Raw genomic sequence first — 8,792 nt, 5'->3', positions numbered from 1 at the left:
TTTCGAGCATTGGGGAAAAAGTGTAAATATGTAAAAGTTTAGGGGCAAAAATGTAATTTTTCCAAAGTTTGGGTCAAGGACTATTTTAATAAATGTGAGTATTAAATAAGCTAAATTTTTTTATTATAGATCAAGAAGAACAAAATCTGGAGTTAGACTGGGGAAAGAAAAAGATAGTGGACTAAATCGATATAGTTGATCGTATTTTATTTCGAGGTAAGTTTGCGGTAAATAAATGAAATATTCTATTATTTTATGTTAATTTTGTTAATTTACAGCATGTGTATATTTATTTTATGAAATTATTCAGAGAAGACTCGAGCATGAATTGACAGAGAAGTAATTTCAGAAAGTCCCGATTGAACCTTAGGAATGTGTAGGATACAAATGTCATGACTTTAGGGTTTAAGGATATCATGTAAGACCATGCCAAGGCATGGAAATTGGTAAGGTTTCTAAGGCAAGCAAATCATGTAAGACCATGTCAAGACATGGCATTCATAAGGTACTATAAGGCAAAGGTCCCATGTAAGACCATGCCAAGACATGACATTGGTTAGTTCATAAGGCAAGGATACCATGTAAGACCATGTCAAGACATGGCAATGGTAAGTTTCAAAAGGATACCACGTATGACCATGACAAGTCATGGCAATGGTAAGGTACCCGTGTATCCTTAGTATTCCAAGTGGTTCAACGGGAAAATTTAAAGAGAATATCAAGGTAAGGTAAGGTAAGACGAGTTATACTAAAAAGGTAAGACAAGTTCATGCTAGAAGAGCAAAGGTAAGTACATAATGTTCATGTATGCTTGATAAGGAAAAAGGTAAGTAAAATTTATTAATAAATTTGATTAAGTAAGTAAGTATTTAAGTAAGTGAGTAAGTGAAGAAGTTCAAAATATGTCTATGACAATTAATGAAGTTGCATTAAGTAGTATCATGCCAAGTAGTAAGATAATTCTTATGAATGTTGTTATTTATTTGCATGCAAACGTACTAAGCATAATGCTTACCCCCTATATTTTCCTTCATTTTATAGTGTTTTCAAGCTAACTCGGGGATTGTAAAGTACATCGGAGGTCCGGGCACACTATCACGAGGATTATTTTGGTATAGCTAGACGTTTCATTTTGAGTATGGCATGTATAGCATCGTAGCCATTTTGTGTGTATGATCTTATGATATGGCTGATGAATGGTATGTAAATGCTTGATAATGATTAGCTGTTGGAATGGCTAATCAAGGACATGTTGTGTTATGTATGCCTAAATGCTAGTTATTCCATGGAAATCATGAAAAAGGTAAAATTAGCTTTAAAACAATATCGGACAGTAATAATGACGTGAATTTGGAAAATCACTAAAAATAGTAGAAATGGATTTAGATATTGAATGAGATATAGAATTAGAGCTTGATGAGTCTATTTTCATATGGATGGAACAAAACAGGTATATGAGTTATATTTTATGGAACAAAATATTTAAATTTTTGTGAAACAGGGCCAGAGCAATTTCTGGATCCCCTGTTCTGAATTTGGAAATTCACCAAAAATTGTACAAAGATAATAGATGTCATTGTTTATATGTAAAGATTCCTTATTGAGTCTAGTTTTATGAGAAATAAACTTCATAATAATTGAAACTCTGTACAGGGAGATATTTAATTCGTAATAGATAGGGGTCAGAGTAGTCAAGCCCTGAAACAGGGGAGATTTTAACTAATAAACTGTACTATTTGGGCCGACCAAAAATCCTAGAAAAAATTTAGTTCACATATATATGAGTCTAGTTTCATATAAAATTTACGGAATTGGATTTTGAGTTTCGTAACTTGAGATATGAATTATTAAGCGACTGTGATGCAGTTAGCCAGCTTGTCTAGAAGTTCTAAAATAAATTGTTTGAGCTGTTTAATTATTGAATTAAGTCTGTTAACACCTTGTGCTCAACTCTGGCGATGGTCTCGGGTTCGGGGTATTACAAAAAATGAGTGCAATTAAAGGGAAAAGAGTAAACAAACGCTAAAAAGGGGAGAATGAGCGTCCAAAATGGAGTTGGAGGCGGCACACGAGCGTGGTAGGGGGCCTGTGGACTTGCAACGGCTAGGGCTAGGATTTTTGGGTGAAGAAGACAGTGGATAGTGCAGCCTATTTATAGATTTTTGGGTCATACGGCCAGGGAACATGCCCGTGTTCCCCAATTTTTTCCTGTGTGACTCACGAATTTTGAATTTGGGCGCGTCTGACTTTTAGTCCACGCCCGTGTTCCTTGGGCGTGTGGGTGCACACAGCCGTGTCGCATGACCGTACCTGGCTTCGTTCACTTCGCCCACGCCCGTGTTAATTTAACAATTTCACCCACGGTTGCTTGGCACGGACGTGTCGCACGCCCGTGTTAATTTGGCAGGTTCGTCGCACGGCCGTGGCGATTTATCGTAGTCCGTGTTGGGAAAATCTTTACCCTGTTTTCATACGGCCCTAAGCATGCCCGTGTGCTTGGCGTGTCTGTGTGGAAAAACCTGTATTCAAGATCTTTGTTAGTAAGTTAGGTGTTAAAAACAAAAATTTAAAGAAATTAATATTTTTAGTGCTCGGGTTACCTCCCGAGAAGCGCTTATTTATAGTCTAAGCTTGACTTACCTCTCCATTGAATGGTCATGGTGGTTCGAGGAGTTTATACTCCTCATTCCTGCTATCATTCTCATTAAAATAAGGTTTTAGACGGGTGTTGTTTACCTTAAAAGTACCGAACTTCAGATGACTTACCTCGACTGTACCAAATGGGAAAATACTAAGTACCGTAAGAGGGATTTCTTCGTTCAGTGTGGTTTTGACAATGTGAGGATCCGCGACATCTAATAAGACTTTATCTCTAACCTTAAGTTGACGTGGGAAGGTGTTGGGCTCATTCTGATGTAGTTTTGGTTTATCATGTGTTCTCGGTTTATGCGTTTGCCATTCATCTAGCTCGTCGATTTGTAGCCTTCGATCTTCATGAATAGCTCCTCTTCTACTGCTTGAGAATGACTCATGTGCTTCTTTCAGACTCATTTCCTGCAATGTAGGTTGTACCATATTGTCAGTTTTAGTAGAATGGTTTAGACGATCACCTTCAATTTCCGATGTGGTGCCAGAATTGCGAGCTTGAAGGGTGATTATTTCGTCTCCCACACGGAGTGTGAGCTCACATGTACCAACATCAATAATCGTTTTAGCAGTTGCTAAAAGGGGCTATCCCAAAATCAAAGGAGTGTTGTTATCCTTCTATATGTCTAGAATAATGAAGTCAACGGGAAATATAAATTTATCGACTTTAACTAGCACATCTTTAATAATACCCCTAGGGAATCTTATAGTTTTATCTGCTAATTGAATGCTCATCCTAGTCTGTTTGGGTTTCCCAAAACCTAATTGTTTGAACATTTTGTAGGGCATGACGTTAATACTAGCCCCTAAATCAGCTAATGCATTATTAACATCTAAACTCCCAATTAAGCAAGGAATCGTAAAACTCCCTGGATCTTTTAGTTTGTTAGGTAGTTTATTCTGTAAAATAGCTGAGCAAACTGCGTTTAGCTCTACATGCGCTGCCTCGTCCAACTTCCGTTTATTTGCTAAAAGCTCCTTTAAAAATTTCATTGCATTTGGTATCTGCGATAGAACTTCAATAAACGGTAAGTTAATATGTAATTTTTTAAGAGTTTAAGGAATTTACCAAATTGTTCATCTGAGCGGTCTTTCCTTGTCGCATTGGGGTATGGCACACGAGGTTTATATTCAACATTCACTGATTTGTTTTTATTATGACCTACCTCACCTTGACCTCTGCTTACCATAGTTTCTTGCCCCGGTTCTGGCTCAGGCTCAACGAATCCTTCTTCATCTTGAACATTAATCGCGTTGAGCTGTTCCCTTGGGTTGGGTTCAGTATTACTTGGCAAGCTACCTTGTGGTCGTTTGAAGATTAGTTTGGAAAGCTAGCCGATCTGAGTTTTGAGCCCTTGGATCGACGCTTGTTGACTTTTAAGTGCTGTCTCGGTGTTTTGGAAACGGGTTTCTGACACTAAGATAAATTTGACAGCATCTCTTCAAGGTTCGGTTTCTTTTCCCGTTGATAGGGTGGTTGTTGAAAACCCGAAGGATGTTGTGGTCTTTGATTTCCTTGATCGCCCCATGAGAAATTGGGATTGTTCCTCCAACCTGCATTATAAGTGTTACTATATAGGTTATTTAAGGATCTAGAGTTATTGTTACCCCTATATTAAACTTGTTCCTCCTCGATGCTAGGGTTGAAGGGTTGATACTCTGTGCATGCTCCTACTCCATTCGTCTCTCACCTCATTACTGGATGTACCTGAGTAGAACCAAGTAAACCATCAATCTTTTTATTTAGAAGTTCTACCTGGTTTGACAGCATAGTAACCGAATCGACGTTATAAACGCCTGCTATTTTAGTTGGCTTAAACCTCATGACTTGCCACTGATAGTTATTCAGTGACATCTCTTCAATAAACCCATAAGCATTTTCAGATGTTTATTATTTATGGTTTCGCCAACAGCTGCGTCAACCATTTGTCGAGTCGAAGGATTTAAGCCATTATGGAATGTTTGAACCTGTAGCCAAAGCGGTAACCCATGATGAGGGCACCTTCTCAGTAAGTTCTTGTATCTCTCCCATGCATCATAAAGAGTTTCTAAGTCTATCTGCACAAATGAAGAGATATCATTACGTAATTTGGCCATTTTAGCCGGTAGAAAATATTTTAATAGAAATTTTTCGATCATTTGTTCCCAAGTAGTGATTGACCCTCGTGGTAACGAGTTCAACCACTGTTTAGCTTTGTTTCTCAATGAAAAAGGGAATAACCGAAGACGAATGGCATCGTCCGAAACATTATTAGTTTTAAATGTATCGCAGAATTCAAGGAAATTTTCCAAGTGAGTGTTCGGATCCTCATCCTGCAAACCATCAAACTGAACAATTTGTTGTATCATTTGAATAGTGTTAGGTTTTAGTTCAAAATTATTTGCAGCAATAGCAGGCCTAACTATACTTGATTCAGTTCCTGTTAAAGTAGGTTTAGCATAATCATACATAGTATGAGGAGTAGGGTTCTGATTTCCTAGTTCAACATGTATGCAGGAGGTAGCTGATTGTCTTGGTTTTTAGCCATCTCTTCGGTTAGGGTTTGAGTATCATCCTCTTGCTCGTTCTCCATGTATCTTAAGCTTCTCCTTATTTCTCTTTGGTTTCTGCAAACTGTGCGATCGATTTCATCGTCAAAAAGTAGTGGTCCTGACGGGTTTCTTCTAGTCATAAACTAGAAAAACCTGCCAAGAGAAAGAAAACGTAAATTAATAAATAAAAAATAAAAATTAAATTGCAAGAAAAATAAATGGCTAAAGTAATAAAAATTGAGCGTTCCTAATATCTTTGTTCCCCGGCAACGGCGCCAAAAACTTGATCGCAATTTTCGTGTGATAGGTTTTAAATATTTATAAAGAATCATTCTTAAAACTAACTATTATCACGATGTAGGCAAGTGTACCTATTGAACAGTAGTATAGTTTTAGCAAGACCGGATTGTCGAACCCAAAGGAACTAAAGTACTAGTAATGACTGTCTTTTTATTATCTAGCCTAAGAATAAGGGGGTTTTGTTTTAACTAACTAATTATCTAAACTAAGAATTAGTAGAAAGTAGAATTGGGGGATTACTTTTGGAAAACGATTGAATTAAGACAATACCTAAGGAAAAATCCACCTAGACTTTACTTGTTATTCTGGCTCCGAATCGGACGATTTATTCATTTAACTTGTCCCGTAGAGATTCCTAAGTTATGTTATTATCCCTATTCAGGACTAATAACGTTTAATCCCTAGATTGAATAATTGAGAAATTTAATGATTAACACCCTACGGTTGCATTAACTCGATCTAAGGATCCCCTTATTAGGTTTCACCCTAATCCGGCAAAATCTTGTCACCCTATGTCTAGGCGCACAACCAACTCGCTTAATTATGACAATTGTACTATTAGACAGGGTCTATTCCTCATCTGAATAAGAGTTTATCTTGAATCAAGTTAAATATTTATCATACAATTCAAAAAATAATAACAAGATTCGTCTTAGGTTTCATTACCCTTAGGTATTTAGGGGATTTAGTTCATAACTAAAAAGGAATCTATCTCAGAAGAATAATGAATACAAAACATAAAGAAAACCCAAAACTCCTGAAGGGAAATTGAGGGGAGATCTTCAGTCTTGATGGTGACTCCAGCTTCTGAGATGGATCAATCGGCTTCCCTTGAGTGGTTCCCTGCCTCCTTCTCTCTGTGCCCCATTTCCTCTTCCTCTAGGGTGTATTTATAGGCTTTAGAATGCCTAAAAGCCCCCAAAATTAGCCTTTTCTGAATTGGACTCAACTTGGGCTCGACAGGGACACGCCCGTGTGCGATTACTTCCATTCTGCCAAATTGACACGGCCGTGTGGTCTGTCGTGTAAGGAAGTCCAGGCCGTGTTATTTCGTACTTTGGCCCAATTTCTCCATTTCTGGCTCGTTTCTCATTCCTTTCGCTCTCCTATGCTCACCTAAGTATAAAACATGAAATTAAGGCATTAGGAGCATTGAATTCACCAATTCTAAGGAAAAATCATCCATAAAATGCGTTAAGCATGGGGTAAAAATATGTATAAATTGTGGTTTATCAATTTCTTTAATCCATTCAACCACAATAAGCATTCATTCAACCATGAGAATGCATCTTTCATAAGCTCAAAATGAATATTAACTATCATTCAAAACTTAATACAAATTGAATGGTTTCCAACCCAAGCCAACACATATGGCCAATTCTTAAAGAGACAAAATAATAAAATCTAAGTCATATACATGCCATATTAAAAAATATAAATCCAACTATACCGAAAGCTTCGGTCGATAGTGTGATCGATATCTCTGACTTCTAGTGATATTTGAACTAGTTAAGAGGCACTGAAAGGAAATGGAAAAGAAAGGGAGTAAGCATAAAGCTTAGTAAGTTACATATAAATAAGTATACAACAACAATTTATCCATAATCAACATGCTTATAACACCAAAGTAGACATAAGTGTAACTTACTCATTACCATCCATACAAATCACCTATTATATATATATTGAGATCATATCTCATACGTACTAATTTGGTATCTATACCATTCACAACACGGTTATACTTTCCTTATTAGCTTAAAACATAACGTTCACCTTTGAACCATTTGGAACCCTACCGGATATTCATTAAGCCTTAAAAGTGGGTAAGGTGCCGATGCCATGTCCCAGACATAGTCTTACACTGGCTCATATCTCAAGTCGATGCCATGTCCCAGACATGATCTTACACTGACTATCATCTCGTAGCCGATGCATGTCCCAGACATGTCTTACACTGGCTTATGTCTCGAGGCCGATGCATGTCCTAGACATGTCTTACACTGGCTCTCATAATGTAGTCGATGTCCCAGACATGTCTTACAATAGCTCATAAATAAATGACCCAAACATCGTGGCATGAATATCTGATTTACTTCTTAAGGTTCCAACGGAATTTCCACTATCTGAATTATCATTATACATTCTCAATTTCACAACCAAACAATTCATGCTATATTAAATCAATACAATTCAATACATACATTAATAATATAGTTGTATTATTTACGTACAACTTACCTCGGATTACAAAACGTGGCGACTAGTTGGTTTAGTCAATTTGCTTGGTTTTCCCCTGGTCTAGGTTTGAATTGGGCAATTCTTGATCTAAAATAGAAAAAATGCACTCATTTAATCACTAAATAAAATTGACCATTTTACCCTATGCTTGAAAATCAATTTTTATCAAATTTCTTCGTATCTTAAGCCTAGATGAACTCTTTTTACTCTTATAACAACCCCAATTTCTCTCTATTTCACACATTTATCGTTTATTTTACAATTTGTGCAAAATGGTCCCTTTAGGTGTTTCCAAGGTAACACCTTTTACAAAAGTTGTCTATTACACAACTAAGACTCATATTCTTCCACAAAATTTCAGAAAACACCCTAAATTATCTCATGGTAAAACCCTAGACCTTCAACCATTTTGCAAGATATACCTCTCATTTGAAAGCTCATGCTTTAAGCGTCTCAAAAATACAAAAATCATCGACAAAAGACATGGAAATCACTTACTTGTGAGTGCTTCAAGTTGCTGAAAATTTTAAGCTCCCAAACCCCCCTTTAATGGCCAATTTTCGGTGGAAAAAAGAGATGAGAAAGGGATGATATTGTCCTTCTTTATTTATTTCTATTTTAGTCAAAATAAGTCACCTAACCTACCAAATTTTGACAATTTGACTACTTTTGTCTCCTATGACCGGCCAAGCAATCTCAATAGGGTCTAATTTCCCTTTAAAAACCCTCAATTTTGGTTCTCTAACTATTTGACACATTTAGCCATCAATTTAGGACTTTTGCACTTTATGCGATTTAGTCCTTTTTCGCAATTGGGCTCACAAACGTCAAAATTAACTCACCAAATTTTTCATGTACTATTATAAACATGCTACGACTCCAAAATAATAATAAAATAATATCTATGACTTCGAATTTGTGGTCTCGAGACCACTATTTTGACTAGCCTTAAAGTCAGACTGTTACATTTCTCCCTTTTAGGGATTTTCGTCCTCGAAAATCTTACCAGTGAATGAGTTCTGATACTGATCTCTCATAGTCTCCTCGGATTCCCATGTGGCTTCCTCGACTCC

At 36.8% G+C, this 8,792-nt stretch overlaps 1 non-coding gene across 1 annotated transcript; it reads left to right on the top strand.

Annotated features, from left to right (window-relative positions):
• Positions 1-4,630: 4,630 nt before the first annotated feature.
• LOC121208005 (small nucleolar RNA R71) lies at positions 4,631-4,737 on the top strand. The gene has a single exon (XR_005903052.1). It is a non-coding gene; the product is annotated as a small nucleolar RNA R71 (small nucleolar RNA).
• Positions 4,738-8,792: the final 4,055 nt, after the last annotated feature.

This window comes from Gossypium hirsutum, chromosome A01 (genome assembly GCF_007990345.1).
Source record: "Gossypium hirsutum isolate 1008001.06 chromosome A01, Gossypium_hirsutum_v2.1, whole genome shotgun sequence".
In the NCBI taxonomy this organism is placed as follows: Eukaryota; Viridiplantae; Streptophyta; class Magnoliopsida; order Malvales; family Malvaceae; genus Gossypium; species Gossypium hirsutum.
The sequence above is the reverse complement of the archived record's forward strand: the minus strand, read 5'-3'. Positions and strand labels throughout refer to the sequence as shown.